Source organism: Equus przewalskii, chromosome 1 (assembly GCF_037783145.1).
Source record: "Equus przewalskii isolate Varuska chromosome 1, EquPr2, whole genome shotgun sequence".
NCBI lineage: Eukaryota > Metazoa > Chordata > Mammalia > Perissodactyla > Equidae > Equus > Equus przewalskii.
This window is the reverse complement of record NC_091831.1, coordinates 5,196,113-5,215,044: the sequence shown is the minus strand read 5'-3', so window position 1 is coordinate 5,215,044 and position 18,932 is coordinate 5,196,113.

Genomic DNA, 18,932 nt, shown 5'->3' with positions numbered 1-18,932 from the left:
CCTGCTGGGGGCCTGGGCCGCCCTCCCAGATGGATGCTCGGAGGATGGATAGGACATCAGGAGGCAGAGAAGGAGGGAAAATGGCATTGCGGGCAGAGGACACAGGGCAGAGGCAGGGAAAGGCGTGGCCAAGGCCAGGCCTTTGGGGAGATGAGGAGGCTCATCTCCAGACGAGGCTCAAAGGATGGCTTTGAGCCATATTGGGAGGGCCTCTGTGCCGTGCTGGGGACATGGCCTTATTTATGCACCGCTCGTTTATTAGCCCCAGGACCCGGGAAGAAAGCAGGAGGTAGAAAACTGGGAGCCATCCAAACTCCAAGAAGGGGGTTACAGGGGAGATCTTTGATTTAGGGACACAATTGATGTAAAAAAGGGAAAGGAACAAAAATGAGCCATGGAGTCTCTAGGCACACATTTAGAGAAGGGCACGGCCCTGAGCTGGGCTCCCAAGCTGGGAACCACACTGTCCACGCTCTGCTCAGCACTTTCTGGCATCTGCACTGCAGGCAGGCAGCTTGTGGGCATGCGGCCCCCAACCCTCGGACTGCCAGAGACTGCCTACTGTGTGCAGATACTGCGGTTACGGAGACTCGAGGTCCAGTGGCCGCGCTCACGAGCACGTGGGCTGACAAGGGAGGCTTCGCTGCCTCTTTCTTGCTGGCGCTTCTTCCAACAGTTACCTAGAAGCCTGGGGGCTTTACCCACCTTGGATTCATCCTGTATTTGGGGCTGCCAGATCACACCCAATTCACACAAAAGCCTGAGTTAATCCTGACCCTTCTGTTCACCTGTTTATTCTTCAAAATGTGATTCCAACAACTGCAGAGAGGCTATCTAGACCCTCTCGTTGCAGTGTAACAGCGGCAACAGCACCGCCGCCAAGAGCAAGAGGACACATCTTAGGAAAGCAAATTCTGTGTAACGGGGTCCCCCATGCATCACACTTACAGACAGTGACCTCACAAAACCAGAGTTGGTGAAAACAGTGAAGATCTCCTTCCCGACCCTGGTCAAGCTCCAGGCTGAGTAATTTCCAACCTCCAATTGGGTTCTATCAATTAACCAACAGACGTGTCCAAGTTCACATTTTACTCAGTGCTTTCTGGTGCTGGATGTCATGGCTACTCCAGGGAAATCCTAGGGCCGGGCCTCCTCTCATTTGGCTAGGAAGCAAGGACAGAGAGAGAAGGACCCATAAATAAATGTCCAGTGAGCATCCATTCTGTACCCGTGCTGGTTAAAGGGAGATGGCGGGAATGGGCTCCGTGCACCAGAGGAAGGTATGAAATAGATTCACTCATGCCCAGTCCGAAGTGGTGAACTGGCCGTCCCCGGGGTCTGCTGACCCCAGACAGATCCAGTGTGAGTGAAGTCAATCTTCATTTATTGGGCACTGGGGAGTCAGAAACAAGAAAACTTGCCCCAATCTCAGAAACTCTCAGCCTGGCGGGACAACAGAGCTGAGCAGAGCCGACCATGGTGCAGGAGGTCCCTACATAAGCCTGGTTGGCGCAAGGCTGAGGGGAAGGCCATCTCAGTGTCCCTGTGTTGTCCTGAAGAGAGGTGCCGGGCCACAGGGCCACCCTCTCATGGATTTGCTAAAGCAGCCTTTGGCTCCTGGACAAGAGCTGGCTGATGAGGACACTCTGATAAAATGAGTGGGTTTTCCCAAGTTTCTGATGGTTTCCGTAAAAGAAGCTCAGGGACGATGACTCCTGAAGAGCACACACATCCGCCTGTGTAGCTTGGGGAGTCACCAAATGCTTCTGTGCCAGGAAGAGGGTCCTGCAGAGGAGCCAGCTTCTAGGAGTCAGCATGGAGGGTCAAGGACCAAGACACGCATTTGTCCCTTCACCCTCCGTGGTACTCAGAGGAGCCCCACCCAGGGCAAGGAACAGAATGCTGCGGACAGCAGGAAAGCCTGTGAGCACACTGGCCTCCTGGCTGTCCTCTCGGGTTGCTGGGCTGTCTCCTGCTCCAGCTGTCTTGGTAGCCCAGGAAATGGGAAAGTAGAGAATAAGAAATGAAATCCATGGGCACTTTAGATGGAATTTTCAGGAAGCCCAGAGAAAATCAAAATTGTCAGAATTTACCCAGGAAATGTTGGCTTGGAAAAGAGATGACGTTGGGCTGAACTTCAAGTCTGGACAGGATGAATAATTACGCAGGAAGGCTTGCAACACCACCCTGGAAGAAATAAAGGCAAGAAGGGACAATCTGATTGCTCAGGATCCCTGTCACAAGGGTACCCTCTCCAGCCTGAATTACAGTCAAGTGTGTTTTAAGAGCTGTACGTATCAGGAGAAGTTCAAATCAACAGACTCATCCTACTGTGCTGACCATGATTCTTGAGACCGTGAAGTGTTCGAAAATATGGAACACGGTCGCTGACTGTAGGAGTAGAAATAGCTGAATAAAGAGAAGACTTCCTTATGGGGTAATCTTCCAGCGAGCAATCTCGTGGTTTGGTCTTGTGAGCAGGTTAATTTTTCAAAGTATTCTGAATGTGCTGAATCCACTCAAGTTTACTATTATTTATATCAGGTAGTGTGGTAACAAATGTCTTTCTCCTGGACACTCAGAGGTCATCAAATCTGTTCTGCAGAATTCTAGGACACAGGTAACAATGTCCTTCCGAATGTGGAGAATTAGGAAAGTGGCATCCATTTCTTATTGATCACGGTTTCTGAAGTAAGGGATACAGAGCTTTAATCTTGGTGCAAGAATTGAATTTGTTTTTGATAATACCAAATATTACCAAACAACTCCAGTGTGGGTGTAACAGCAACGTGAGGTTTGCATACATGCAGCTGAAACAGTATGTTTTAAATAAAAGAACTGTTTTGCACATATAATAGTGCCTGGGGGCTCTTTGCGCAGTCGGTATTTGAGTTTTCTCTGCTTTGACAAACTTCGTGCCCATTTTGGGAAAGGCGAGCTAAATTTCCAAACTCGGCCAACACTTTCCTTCTATCCAGCCCACCCTCTCACCTGACAGTCTTTGGTGGGATGTGGGTGATGTGGGATGTGGGTGATCTGGGCATGCGGAACCGTCAGCGCCCCAGGTCACTGGAGGAAAGTCTAGATTGAGCGCCTTTCTGCGCGTCTCAATCAAGGTCGCTCCAAGAGCGAGCGCTGGGGCCTCTTCTGGTCTTCAGAGGAGGCTCCCTCCTGGGTCTGGCGCTGGGTCACTTTGGGCGAATGCTAAGTAGTTCCCACTCATCCGTGTAAACACGGGCGTCCTGGCGTTTCCTACAGGCCTTATGTAAAGTGATAAATTGCCCCCAGAAAGGCTGGACCAGCACGTGGGCCCTAATTGTCTCCTGGCACCAGGGGTCCGCCGAGCCCTTGAAGATGTGTTTGCAGCTTCTGCAAACCAATCGTGGACCCTCACCCTTCCCTTCCCTGCCTCCTCCCACTCCCGCCTAGGCCACGCTGGGTGCGCCTCGGGAGCTCTCCCGGGGAGGCCCCGCGGCCCAGCGGCCACACCCAAGCCTGCACGCGCGCCCGCCGGCCTTCGCCTTCGCCGTCGCCGTCACGGGCAGGGAGCGCACGTTTCCATCGGTTAATTAGAAGCTGGAGTCCGTGGAGCCCCGCCCGGCGGCCCGCGCTCCGCCCGCCAGGGGCGCCCTCCCCGCCGCCCGCCGGCCCTTTGATCGCCCGCGGCCCGCGGCCCACAGCCTGCGCCACGGCGGGCAGGTGGCGGCAGCGGGGCGCGGCGCCCGGGCGCACGGGTCCCCCGGCCGCGGCGCGCTCCCCGCCACGCCGCACATCAAGGCCCGGCCGGCCGGCGGGCGCCTTCATTAGCAGCCTGAAATTATAATATTATGTTAAAGAACAAAGCTGCTCCCCGGAAAAATATGTGCTGCATATCTGACAAAGATAAATTGGATTATTCAAAATATTCTTGATGAAATGTTACATTTTGCAACTAATTATCAATCTGTTTTATCTGCAGACCAGCTGGGCATTTTTGTGCATGCGAGACCTGCCTTCGCAATGATCTTAAGATGTCACTGTAGCGTTTACATCTTTTATTTCAAGATTTAAATAACTAGGAAGTAGCTAATGTAATTCACTGCTGAGAAGAAAGGCGAGCTCCTTGATTCCTTTCCAAAGCGATCTCCTCCTAATGAACTTCTTTGGACTGTGAGTAATGAGGCTTTATTCAAATAATGTTTAAGGAAGCCTCTGTCGGTGTAATTTCTAGAAAAAAAGGGACCAATGTTTAATACATTTAAAACATCTCTATTCATACGATAGTAGCTCATGGAAGGCCACAATAGCGCTTGCCAGGGAGAACTCTGTGTTGCTTTTTCCGCTGAACTTGGCTGGGCCGAGCCCTTCCGTGGCCCTACAAAGCAAAGGACTCGGCACGCCTTTTTATCTGGCGCTTTCTAGAGCTGCTATGTTGAAGATACTCTGGGTTGATATAAATCTTCACCATTAAGAAGATTCAGCTTCCTGCTCTTGTCTCTCCTTGTCAAAATCTCTCTCCTGTTCTGATCCATCTTGGGGATTAGGTCAATATACTTTTCTTGTTTTGTGAGCATTTTATGGTTTGAAGTAGAAGAAAAACAGAATCTAACCGCTTCTAGGCCCTTCGCACTTTCCTGGATGGTAGGAGGTGTCTAGAAGATGCCCTCCATCTGTATGTTTAGCAGTGAGCCCACTTGTTCTGACGTGGCAAATGCATTCTTCATTTAAGGAAAAAGACCGAACACTATTGTGTGTAAACATACGCAGCAGCGCTTTCCAGCCTGCCCTGGGCTTCAGTTTGTTACAGCTCAGGGATGAATGTAAGATGATTCGCTGTTTGTTGAGCAGTGTTTGCTTCTTCAGTCTCAGTGGACACTTGACGACGCTAGAAGGAGAAGGCAAGGCTGAACTTCATTCCTATTTTAGAGATGAGAACACTGAGGCTCAAGGAAGGAGATTATGCAGCTTGCTCAGCGATCCCCCGAGAGCTGTGGTGGGGGCAGGGCTCCAACCCTGTCCACGACCAGCACCAACACGTGTTCTAAGCGCTCCACTTAGATGGATGAAAGATGAACGTATAATTGATGGGCGGGACATGTGGCAACCTGTCAGGATGTGGATTTCCCTTCTCAGTTGAGAGGTCTTCAAAGCGGTTATGAGGGAACATACCAAGGAAAATCAAGCATCCATTTTCCCGCTAAAAATGACAGAACATACCTTCTTCTTGCTTTCTAATTGATTTCATTGTGACTGCTTTTCCATAAAATTATCCCCTGATAGATTCTCAGAGCTGTCACTAAGCCATCTGAAATTCTGCATGAAGCGCATTTATGTGTGCATTTCTGTATCTAGCTATATAACTTTTCTCCCCCTTATTTGGGATGGTTAGAAAATGTCTTTTGTTCAGATTGCAAAAGAAAATTACACCTGAGCTACTCTCTGCCTGATTGGACTCCCGGGTATTGTACTTTGATATTCCTGTATTAATGGTCAAATTATAAGGACTTTAAAGAAACACTGGCTGGACCGTCGTAAGACTATGCTCTAGTGAGAGTCTGATCTTCTGTTTTAAAAATGTTTTCCTGGGGCTGGCCCGGTGGCTCAGTGGTTAACTTCACACGTTCTGCTTCTTGGCGGCCCGGGGTTCCCTGGTTTGGATTCTGGGTGCGGACATGGCACCGCTTGGGAAGCCATGCTGTGGCAGTCGTCCCACATGTAAAGTAGAGGAAGATGGGCACAGATGTTAGCTCAGGGCCAGTCTTCCTCAGCAAAAAGAGGAGGATTGGCAGCAGATGTTAGCTCAGGGCTAATCTTCTTCAAAAAATAAAAAAATAAAAATGTTTTCCTGCCAAGATGTGTCTTTTCTGGGAGTCCATGGTCATCCTGGATTCGGAGGTTCTGGGGCCCCTTGGAGCTCCGAGGAGACCCCACTGGCCATGGCCTTTCCCGGTCAGCTTCCTGGGTCTTTTGCTCAGAGTGACTTTTGGGCTCTTGCCAGGCGATGCCAAAAAATCTCCTCTCTGAACAGAGAGTGAAATCTCCATCACAGAGATGACTATTTATAGAGTACCAAATACTGGGTGCTGTGTTTTATTCTAAAATCATTTCTAATCTGAAAATTAGTTCATTTATATTTTGGAAGACATAAAACAGTTTTTATTTTCTCTTCTACAGAAGAGTTATTGTGTGTGTATAAATTATTTAGCCATCTTAACAGTATGTGGCACAAGAACATGTTAGAACTCTCCTGAAAAACTTTGCCTTGCCTTTTTTTGTTTACCCAGAAAATGCCTCTGTCCTTCATTTGTGGATGGCTGGTGGGGCTGGGTCCACTATCGTACTTTGAAGGGTTCTTTAAATAGTCTAGAGCAGGGGTTGGCAAACCTTTTCCGTGAAGGGTCAGATGATAAGTATGTTAGGTTTGCAGGCCGTCCTGTCTCTGTTGCATCTCCTCAGTTCTGCCGCTGCAGCTCAAAAGCAGCTGTAGATAATATGTAAATGAGTGAGCGTGGCTGTGTTCCAATAAAACTTTATTTATGAGCACTGAAATTTGAATTTCATATAATTTTCACGTGTCATGAAATATTATTCTTCTTTCGATTTTTTGCAACCGTTTACAAATGTAATAACCATTCTTGGTTTGTGGGCCGTACCAAAACAGGCAGTGCCTGGGTCTGGCCACGAGCTCTAGTTTACCCCTCTGCTTTCGAGTTTAATAAAGGTCATTGCAGCTGCTCTGAGCTCCCTTGCAGCTCTTGTAGGACTGAGTGAATAGTGCCTTTTATCTTTACAGATTTTTGTCTGCTTACACAGTATTAGGTTCTCTGTGAGTCCCCGTCCCCCAGTTTTATTGAGACATAGTTGACATACAACATTAAGTTGTAGGTGTGCAGTGTAATGATATGATATGTGTGGATGCTGTGAAGTGATCCTCACGATAAGTTTGGTTAACATCCATCACCTCATGGAGTTACAAAATTTTTTCCTGTGATGAGAACTTTTAAGATCTACTCTCTTAGTAACTTTCAAATATACTGTACAGTATTGTTAACGAGAGTCACCATGCTGCACATGACATCACCATGACCTATTTAGTTGATAACTAGAAGTTTGCACCTTTTGGTCGCTTTCACTCATTTTGCTTCCCTCCACCACCTCGTGCCTCTGGTAACCACCAGTCTGTTCCCTGTATTGAAGAGTTTGATTTGTTGTTGTTTATTTGTTTTAGATTCCACATATAAATGAAATCATATCATATTTTTCTTCCTCTGTCTGACTTATTCCACTTAGCGTAATGTCCTCAAGGTCTACCGATGTGGGAGCAAATAGCAGGATTTCCTTCTTTTTTATGACTGAATAATATTCCATTGTGTATATATATATATATATATATATATATATATATATATATATAAATTTCCTTTATCCATCCATCCATCAGTGAGCACCTAGGTTGTTTCTACATCTTTGCTATTGTAAATAATGCTGCAATGATCTCTATTAGTTTTCTATTGCTGCATGATAAATTATCATATGTTTAGTGGCTTAAAATAACACCAATCTACTATCTCACAGTTCTGTAGTTCAGAAGCCCAGTGGGGTTGGCTGGGTCCTCTGCCTAGGATCTCACAAGGCCAAAAACAAGGTGTCCACTGGGCAGGGCTCTTATGTGGAGGCTCTGGGGAAGAATCCACTTCTGAGCACACCCAGGGTGTTGGTAGAACTTGGTTCCTTGCGAGTGTAGGACTGGGATCTGGTTCCCGGCTGCCTCTCAGCTGGGAGCTGCTCTCAGCTCTAGAGGCCGTGCACATTCCCTCTATCTTTAAGACACAGGGTGCCCCGGATCCTACTCATACTTGCAAGCTCTCTTACTTCCTCTTCTGCTACCAGCCGGAGAAAGAGCTCTGTTTATAAAGGGCTCGTCTGATCAGACCAGGTTCCCCCAGGTAAGCTCCCAATGTTAAGGTCAGCTGATGAATAACCTTAATTACATCGCAAACTCCCTTTTGCCATGTAGCACAACATAACCATGAGTTTCATATCTCGTCACATTCACAGTCCTGCCCACACTCGAAGGAAGGGGATTCTATAAGGGGATGAGTCATGGGTGTCCTTTGAATTCTGCCAGCCTCAGGCTGCAAAAGCCTTCTGTTAGGATGACTTTATTTAGAGGTTTAAGTTATATGGTTTCAGCTAGTAGGAAAATTCTGAAAGTTGAAGACTTAAATATGAATTCTGGATCTAAACTAAGGAATAGAAGTGAATCTGGACCAACCTCTCTGCTCAGCTGCTGGGAAGGATGGTGATTAGATAGGGGAGGAAAGGGAAACTGAGGTACAGGAAAAGTGAAGGGAAGCAGAGCGGGGGCGGGGAGGGTCCTTTCTGAGGACTTTGCACCCAGGAGTTAAGGAACCGACTTCGTGCTGTTAGGCTGTCAGCAGCACCTCTAGCCCTCAGACTTTTTCTACAAAATCGCACACATACCTATTCACCGAGCAGCTACTGTGGGCCAGGCGGGTGCCAGACACTGGAAAAGCGAAAGCAAGGAGTCAGCGTGGCTGTGCTCAGGCTGTGCTTACAGCCCAGTGGGGCAGCCATAACAAATCAGCACAAATTTGTTACACAAATCATAACAAATTGAACTCAGGTAGCTTAGGACAGGGAAATTTATTCTCACGGTGCTGGAGGCTGGAGTCTAAAATCAAGGTTTCTGCAGGCTGTGCTCCCTCTGAGAGCTCCAGGGAATTGCTTCCGTGTCTCTCTCTGAGTGTCTGGTGTTGCCACTCTGGCCAAGTGCCAGTGGGAGGAGGTGATGCCATTTCCCTGGGCATTTCCAGCTCCCTCCCATGTTCTTCATTACATCCTTGACCCTGAATTACACTAGATTTACTGTTCTTTGGTATTTGACTTTACTTGAGCTTTGACCCCCATCCATGCCGCCAGTCTCAGAACGTTGGCCCCTAGAGTGGGGCAGTGGTGAGGATGTCCCAGCTGAACATGTTGGTTTCCAGGAATCTCAGCCTGAGGGCACTTCCACAGGGACCTGGTTTCTCGCTGTAGCCTTTTGAGGGGAGGTTCCATGAGGCCAGGCCAGGTTCCTGCTGCCCAAGCCCCCAGCACTGGCCAGATGCAGGGTGGACCCCAGCCGGTGTTGTCCAATGGGGATTGACCAGGGCACAAAGTGGATGGTCTTTGGAGTGGGGCCAACCTGAGATACAGACTGGAGCTCAGCTTCTGCTTTCATCTTTGGCTTTGCCTGAGCAGTGACAGGGGCTATGTCTCTACAAGAGGCACATGCTTGGGGAGGGGAGATGGTGGCTAGGCATGGTTTGTCTGCCAGGGGGTTGCTGGTTGGCCAGGAGATGGCAGGCTGGGCAAGACGCTGGAGCTGGAAGCTCTCCCTGGACCTGAGTGGTGCTCAGTCCCACAGCTGGCAGAACCCCAGGTGAGAAGGGGGCAGGCGTTGGTGCGTTCCTCCTGGAGTCCTAGCTTCTTGTAGAGGGACACGTCTTCTGTAGCCAGTCTTCTCCTCGTGCTGGGGAGAGCTGTAGAGCTCTCCTTTTATGTTACTGAAGAGAAGCAGAGGCTCAGAGATGGTCACTGAATATTCCCAAAGTCGCCTCCCTAGAAAGCGGAGGTGGCCCTGTGTCCGCAATGGAGGCTTGGGGAACCACACCCACCCCCTGCTGGCTGGGCGGGGCTCCCCTTCTTCCTCTTCAGGGTGGACTTTCTTCATGCCTCTGGGTTGAGAGCTTGTGTTCCTCACCTGACGCTCCCCAGATAGCAGTGCAGGGACCGAGGACAGAAGGAGGTGGCAGACTCCACCTCTAGACTCGGGGTGCTGTGTCAGCCACGGTCTCGCTCCCTGACTGTTATGATGGCCCCTTGGGGACAGCAGACTCAGGTCTCTGTGCTCCACGTGGTGGCCAGGACTCTTCTCCCCTGTCTTCTGCCTCCCGCCCAGGGCGTGCTGCTGTTCCCTGAGCCTCCTCTAAGTCAGACCCTGTGAGATCACAGCTGCGGGAGACACGCAGGGGCCAGACAGGCTTAAAGGATTCCAGCGTGGGCTCCCGAAAGGGCTCAGCCAGGACCGGCCTCTGCTGCTTGTCACCATCACAACCACGACACACAACCTCTAGTGCCAGGCTGAGTGCCTCCAACGCCCCGGGATCTTGTTTAATGCTCACGGCAACCTGGCAAGGGAAATATTATTACTACTATTATTAAATTAACTAATTCCCCTTTTCCAGATGTGGAAGTTTAGGCTTAAATGGGATAAGCACTGGCCTCACCTTGGTACTGCTGGAGGTTTTTCCTTCTCCCGGGAGAGGTGTTCATGAACATGTGTGCATGTGTGCACATGGATGTGTGTGTCTTTGTGGATGTGTGTGTATTTGTGTGTGTGCACGTGTGTGTTGAGGGGTTGTGAGGCCTCGAGGAGCAGGCTGCATGGCCGCTTGGGTCTGCCCCTGCCAGCAGTGCCCACACGGAGGCCCAGGAGACCCACTGGGCCTGGCCTTCTGGAGAGCCAGCAGGGCTGTCAGGGAGTAAGAGGTGGCCAGCCTGAAGGTGGGCTGACCCTAGCTTTGTCCGCCGTCTTGGGAGCTGGGAACCATGCTGAGGTCTCCCCTGCTTTGCCTGTGCTGGCCAAGCCAGGGCTTCTGGTCGGCGGCAGCCAGCGTTGTGCCAAGCTCGGCTGCCTTTGGGCCTCATGTCAGCAGCAGCTCCGAGTGCAGGAGTTCACGCCAAAGGAGGAGATTGCTCCGTGGTGGGAGGGCAGGAGTGGGGAGGAAAGGAGCTCCTGCCTGGCTCCCACAGTGCATCTTCTGAGCAGCTTTCTGACCACCCGCCAGCCTGCTTGGCAAGAGACGGTCCACACTTGTCCTGATACGGCATCCATCAGCCACATGTAGCTATTTAAATGCAATCAATCAATTGATTAATTATCAATCAAACTAATTAATTAAAATGAAACTTAAACATTCAATTCCTCCGTTGTACTCACCACCTTTCACGTGCTCAATAGTTGCACGTGACTGGCAGCTCCAGGTCTGGCAATGCAGATAGAGAATATTTTCCTCATTACAGAAAGTTCTGTTGGACACCATTGTTCCAAACGGCAGGTCTTTTGGCATTCCCCATCGCCTGGGTCACATGAAAAATGGCTGTTGGGACTTCAGGGACCCCCTGCTTTGTCCTTGAGCCGCATCTATCCTGCCTCCCACGATGGGAAGGCCTTCACTGGTCTTTGGAGGCCTTTACAGGCAAGGCCAGACTTTAGATTTTGTCTCACTTTTGGGAGAAGACAGGCGGAGACAGGAAAACCTGTGGCCTTTTTCTTTCATGTATGCCCATCACAGCGCTGCACACTTTACACCTGTTAACGGTAACAGCAATGCATGCTAAGAAAGATCATTTATTGGGTACTTAACATGTGAGAGGGTTTAAGTCAATATGTGCTGGGCACTGTGCCCGGCCCCCTTAGTCTTCTCTTCCCGCCGGGAGGGGAGGTGCGGGACAGGGCCATCCTCCTTTGCAGACCGAAACCTGCAGCCCAGAGCAGCGCCCACCCCTCCTGTCCCGCTGGGAACCCTGGGATTTGATTCTGATGGAGTTCCGTCTCCAAAGCTCATTTTCCAAGCCTTTCTTCAGTCTCATGTTCCCTCTTTTACTGGAATAATTATAAATTTTAGCCTGAACCTTAGCATATGTATTTTTGCTCCCCATTTAAAATTCTTTGGGGCTGATCTTGCAGTAAATTGGGATGATGTATTGATGGCCTCCATGATCCCTGACATTTGTTCTTCTTTTCTATGTGGACTGGCAGAGTTGCTTAATTTTAAATCTCTTCGTTTCCATGTTTTAAACTATCATCTTTTGGAAAGTTATTTAAGACCATTTGTCCTCAGGTGATCACACAGGTTCTTTCTCCTCTGAAGAACTTGAAAACAAGCAGTTTACATTAAATATTAAAGCATCTTTCTACGACCAGCTAATTTAATTGTAAACATCAAGATAAGCTTCAAGGATGTTTTCCCATCACTGGATCCATCAATGGTATTTTCTGGTGAGAGGTTTCAGTTTAACATCCCTGATCAATCAGTGCTTTACTCTCAGGAGGAAATTAAAGAAATCACTTGAAAATGGCTGAGAAATAGAAAAAAAACCCAAACCCTCTTGGCTCCAGCAGGCGTTCTGGAAAGGTGGATGCGAGGTCAGTTGAGTGCTAAATGCTGTTCTGGCTCTCGGGTCCTCCCCTGGCACATCCGCTCCGACAGCTCCGTGATGAGAGAAGACAGAGCTGGCTGCTTTCAGGATGACTTTTGGTGGGCCACCGTGGTCTGTTAAAATCACAGAATACATATGGCAAGCGTCGGGGCGGGAGAAGGACGCTCGCTTTGGCTGGTCTTTAGAAAAAGAAAACAAGCTCGGTATCTACTAAGAGATCAGTTCGCGCCTGATTTGGTTTAAATGCTAAACCCTATGAAATGATCTTAAGCAGAAAAATCAATTTCCCAGAAGTCTCAGATGTACACTGGAACTCTTATATTTGAACTAAATCTAGGTAGAGTTAAATAATTGAGCTTGCTCTCTTTAAGTGATACAAACGTATTTCACGCTAGAAATAACTCATGTGAGGGGGGCAGCTCCAGAGGGTGCTGAGGCACCAGAGCCCCCCAGAGATGGGCCAGGAGCACCAGAGCCCCATAGAAGCAGGCCTGTAGCATCTTGAGGTCATGCCTACCATGAGGGGTCGGGCCAGGGTGGCACTGAGTCCCAGGCATCCTTCTATTCTGAATGAACTGGGAGGGGCGGGGACCAAACCTCTGATCAGAGCTGGATACTCCGGGAATTGCCTGCATTGATATCAAGGAAAGGGTGGGGCTTGCCATCCAGTGTGGCATTTGAGAAGCGAGGGAGCCAGCCTGGGGACACCCTGGTCCTGCAGAGGAGCAGAAAAAGAGGAAGGTCACCGTTCCTGACCTCACTCACGGTGTGGTCCTGACTTCCAGCTCCTGCCTGGGTTGACCTGGGATCCACACCTTCTCAGAGCCTGTTTCCCATCTGTGAAATGGGACTCCATTTGCCCCTTCAATTGCACCTTTTGACTGTCCTGGGCACTGGGATACAGCAGTATACATGGTGGACAGAACCCTGCCTTTCTGAGCCTGTGGTTCTGGTGGAGGAGACAGACAACACAGATCCAACATGTTTGCAGAAGCATTAGATTGTGGAAGGTGCTGGAAGGAAGAACATGGTTAACAAGCGTATCTGCTTCCGAGAGTCCTTGGGGGACCGAAGAAGTAGATACAGCAAAGTGCCCAGAGGTGCTCAAGGAACGCCTGCTTTTACTACTGTGGGAGTTCTAATACAATGGTTATTCTTATAGTTATTACCATCAGCATCGTCTTCATCCTGCAAGGCGTGGGGAGGAGAGAGAGAAGGAAAATAAGAAATTAGGAAAAAGGAATTAAGTAGAAACACAGGGCTGGTAGGAGAAGGGGGTTCTGGGTTTATATCAACCAAGATGCAGGCACATGCTGCCTGCCTTCTCTCCATTCTAAGTGGGCTCACAACCCCCCCCACGAGCCCCCGCCCCCTCATCCTGGGAGGCGTCAAGGAAGTTCTCTGGGGCTGGAGACATGACTTGGACCCTGCTGGCCCTCGCAGCTCCTCCATTTCCCTGCTTTATCTGAGGAGCATTTGCAAGTTGGAACAGGCCGAACTCTGGCGTGAGCCTCTCGCTGCTGGCAAGGGACCAGTGGGGCGTGAGTGCTGGTGTAGTCTGCTCACGTTCGGAGATGAGGCATCCCAAATGCAGAGAGCACAAGTGTGCATGTTTATCGCTGGATTTAAAAGCTGGTCCTTGGGGCGCATTTACACTGAAGCCAGAGTCCCCGTGGCCAAGGCATCTGGCCGGCTCTCCTGGCCTCCTTGTTAGCGATCCGTTCCTCTTCAGAGTGTTTTTAACAGCTGGCTGTTTGCCTTGCCAATTTAGAATACACGGGTCCTGCAATGAAGGCATCGATAACCCGTTGCAAGGATGACGTGACGGGCGTCGATTTGGAAGATAGAAAGCAGATGAGGGTTACGCGGAGGTAAAATGTGGTTTCGATGCTGACAATCGAGGCTCTGAAATCCAAGCTCCCCCTGAGTTTCAGCGGCCTGTGTTTGTCTGCTTACTTTGGCTGCTCTCTCTGCTGTTGGAATGCCCTCTCCCTCCCCTGCAGCAGGGCCAAATGACACACGGTTCATCTAAAACTACGAATCCGAGGTTCTAGGGCCGCTGCTGTCACCAACCAGCTGTGTGACCTTGACAGGCCACTCAGTCCTCTGGTGTGCTCCCTGTTTCCTCACCTGCAAGGGAGGGAGTTGTTCCCAACTGCAGAATCCCGCGATTCCATGGGAACTCCCCTTATTTAGAGAATTTGGTGAACACAATATGAGCTCAAGGGAGACCATCCAGGGTCTGCAAAGTGAGGCAAAGAACCAGAGGGTTAACTTTTTACACACTCTGTATTTGCAGGAAAGCGCATCTGACATACTTCAGCCTACTTCGCTGTCAAGTCCCAATTTAATTTGTCTACTTCCTACGGAAAATCTTGGTAATACATTGATAAACTTCCATCTTTAAATAAAACCTGCGTGTGAAGAGAACTTCACTCCCCAAAGAAGGCACGACCTTAATGAGGTTAACTGTTATCAAACAGCACCCTAGTAAGATGGATAGTTGACATCAGGGTGACAAGAAATGTTCTCCAGTCTGCACTGCGCCGCAGTCGGCCGGGGGACATCGCTTTTGGCTCTTATCCAGCAGGAGTGAACAGTAAATAAATGAAGAAGTATATTAGGCTGAACTGCTGACATTTGTATGCAGGGCAGTAAATGTTTGTAGATGAAGAGCAGCAAAAGATTTTTTAATAAATGCTTTTGTGACGGATTTTATACTAAATCATTTCTTGACATTTCGACTAAAACCAACAGCTTAGATAATGGATCTGATGTTCATACCATGCATATACTCGGGTTTGATAAATCCGCTGCTAAGAGGACCTCCATGAAACCGGATTCCCTCTAGACTGGGAGAAGATTGTATGTGGAATACATTAACGTGGGGAAGCTGGGGAGGACCCCGGGGTCTGTGCTCCGGCCCACGCTCCGGATCTGTGCCGAGGCTCAATAAATGGTCTCCTTGGGTTTTAAGTTTGGGCTGGACCACGTTAAATAAACTCTGTGGTAGAGATGACTTTATGATGGTTCTATTTTCTGATGGGAATATTTACTCAAGAAAGCAAGAGACAGAGAGCATGAGAGGAATGAAGGAGTTAGCAAGGCAGCAGTGGAGAGGCCATTTTGAACAACGTGTTGCCCTGCTTTCCCTCTGTGCAGGCCCTTCCTGGCCATTGTTCTCTTCTGGACAACACACACCAAACAGGGACACATGGCCCACTCTTCAGGCCTCCTGGAGGCAGCCCTGCTTTGTATCTGCAAGCGCCGGCTGGCCGAGGGGCAGCCTACCCCTCCTTGTCTGGCCCTTGAGGCCTGGGCTGGCCTCTCTGGGTGTAGTCGCTGGAGGGTCTTCCCACCTCACTCCATGCTGTTTCCCCCCTCCTCTCTGCTGGAGACTCCCCTTTGTCTTGCGTGTCCCTGCTCCCTACTGTCTTCCACTCAGCAGATTCTTCCCTTACCCTCCTATGCGACCTCCTCTTGGAGGCTCCCTCCTCTTCCCCTCTTTGCTCCAGGCAGAGAGGGGTGCTCCCACGGTGGTGCCCTCTGCCCGTTTCTGTCTTCCTGGATAGCTCCACCTGCAGTTTTCAAGGTGTTTCTCACCGCGGGGTCTGTGCATTACCAGAGACCATTAGGCATGTGGTGTGACGTAATACCGATTCCTGAATCCAAATCTCTGGGGGGGGGGGGGCGAGTGCAGGAATCTGCATATCCAGCGGGCACCTCCTCCTGATGTCCAGCACGTACAAGGTACCCATGGCTGTCTGTGGAAGGAACAAAGGAAGAAATGAGAAAATGAAGAAAGGTAAGCTATAACCTTTAGATTACTCAGGGCAAAGGGCTCATCTCGCATTTTTTTTTTCCAGGAAGATTAGCCCTGAGCTAACATGCACTGCCAATCCTCCTGTTTTTGCTGAGGAAGGCTGGCCCTGAGCTCATCCGTGCCCATCTTCCTCCACTTTATATGTGGGATGCCTGCCACAGCATAGCTTGCCAAGCGGTGCCATGTCCGCACCCGGGATCTGAACCGGCGAACCCCAGGCCGCTGAAGCGGAATGTGCGCACTTAACCTCTGCACCACCAGGCCGGCCCCCTCATCTCACATTTTATTGTTATTTTACACATGTCGTGTGTAGTTTTCAGAAATAAGTGACCTCCATCCTGATCCATTGTGGTGCAATAGATTAAGCCATCCTTCAGAAAAAATTAAAAAGCCTTGACAATGATAATTGCTGTTCATATCACTCTGGACATAGGTTTGCTGATTGATGAGTTAGGAAATTTGCTTCTGAAACAACATGAAATGATGTGGGGTTTGGCGGGTAGGGGCTCGGCCACGCCCACGGAGGCGTCTGCAGGGAGAGAAATGGCACCTGTGGGGCTGGACAGGCCCTCCCCAGCGAAGCCAGGGTGATGCAGACTCAGGGCACACTTCCTCCTGAGCTGGGCCCAGGCTGTGTAGGTACTGTGGGTTGCAGCCCCGGTGAGTGCGCTGACATTGAGGGCCATCACGGGCCAGTCCCCAATGCAGGGTGAGAAATTCATGTGGTTTGCAATGAGCGCCAGCACCTTCCTGCTCTGATTTTCCTTTTCCCGTTTTACATGCCCACTCTCCCTGGTGAATAGTCCTTGGCAGGTTTCCCGAGATATCAAATTCCAGGAGAGAAAATACACAGGTCATGTGTAAGGACTAAATAGAACCCTTAGTTGGAAATGACTTTTGTCAGGTGTCTGCCGAACAGCTCCGCCTTCAGCTACGAGTTAATCAGACAGAGAGCAGCGTGCACAGAACATGGCATGGGGCCCTCTGCTGCCTCCCGGCGCCTCCCCGACTCACCTTGGGCAGGTCACGCCACTTCTCGGGCTGCAGCCTTCTCATCTCACTAATTAGGGTCTGGGTTAGCTGGGCCAGGCTCCTTATAGGTCTGAGAGCGTGTAATTCGATCCACCTCCCATCAGTCCCAAGCTGCCATCATCTACAGCTGGGATTCATAATTCTGCGCCATGCTTCAAATACTTAGCTGGGTTGTCTGGCTGTAAAATCACCTGTAGTTTGTTTTGCAATTTGCTGTGACTTCTAATCGTAGAAACAGGTGAGATGGGCACATGAAAAATGTTTAAACACTTTCTGTGCTGATTGCAGTGACTTATTTGGCCTGTGCGCATGACCTGGAGATGGTACCCAGAGATGCTGGGGTAAGTTTTTCACATGTGCACACTGGAGAGATGTGCCTTGGACATGGACGGGCAAGGCCACGGGGAGACAGAGGGCAGTGCTTGCTCTGGGGGCCTGTGTGATGTGTCAGGAGGGGTTTGACTCTGAGCCTTGGTTTCCTCATCTGTAAAATGGGGTTAACAGTCCCTTCTAGGCTTGTGAGGAGTAGCAAGTGTGATAACAGACATTGCAAATACATGCAAAGGTCTGTTTGCATGCCAACAACCGGTGCCAGCCCATAAGAAGCACTGTATTAGTGTTAGACATGACTATTTACACAATTCAGCCATGAGGTACGCTAACTTTCTTCAGCTGCTTCCCTCTAGGCACGGCCTCTTCCGTCAGTGTTGGGAGGAATATCAAGGTTCTGATTTCGAGGCCTTGGTGACTTGATCCTCGTGGGTAAGGAGATGCTGATGCTAGTCCAGGGGGAGCAAGGGCTGCATATGAGAGGAAGCGAGGAGGCAGCAGGGATGGAGGCATATGTGGCTCTGCCTCATAGGCATCTAATCTGGGGACAAGCTGGGCTTGTCGTTTGCTTGGCATCGAGTCCGCCATGGTTTGCATATGGGATGTTCGTGAGCACCAAATGCATGGAGAACAAGACAAACTGGCCTATTGATTGGGGTGGGCCAGGCCACCGCTGACATTCCTGGACGCCCTGTTGACTCTGGACACGTCTCCACTGGGGCCGTGGCCTCCTTCTAAGGGACTCTGTGTGTGTGTGACTCTGCCCTGGCCCGTCAGCTCCCTGTGCGCAGGAACTGTGCTGGCACCTGCGGGTTCTCAGGTGCTGTTTGTTGAATGAGTGAAGGATACACTGTGACTCTGGGGGACACTTCATATAGCACATCTTTTCCCGAAAATAGGAGCCCAGGAAGTCTTGCTCAGCTCCCTTCCCAGAGCAGCCACGTCAGCCCTACTTTCTCAGAGTCTATAATCTCCTGGAAGGAGAGTGGGCCTATGTCACTCTGAGCAAAGTGTCACCGGCCTGTTTGTATAGCCATGGTGTGTGACCTACCCTGACCCTCGACACATGCAGTGTTATCTAGCAGCTGTGTTTTTAAAACTGTATTGAGGTACAATTTTCAGCTGTATTGAGGTACAATTTACATGCCATGAATGCACCATTTTCAGCATACACATCAATGACTTTTAGTGAATTTGCAGAGTTGTGCAACCATCACCGCAATGCAAACTCAGGACGTTTCCATCAACCCCAAAAGATCCCTCAGGCCCATTTGCAGCCACTCCCCTCTCCCACCCCCAGTGCTGGACAACCGCTCATCTACTTTCTGTCTCCACAGATTTGCCTTTGCTGCACATTTCCTATCAGTGGACTCATGCCATACGTGGGCTCTTTCAGCAGCCATATTGATTGCTCTCGCTCCTGGTTCCTGGCAGGAAGCAATTTGTATTTGTGGATGGAAACTATGTGGGGGTCAGGAGACAGCTGCTCCTGCCCACGCCGGCTGGAGCCACACCCACCCCCTCCTGCCGTGGGCTTGTT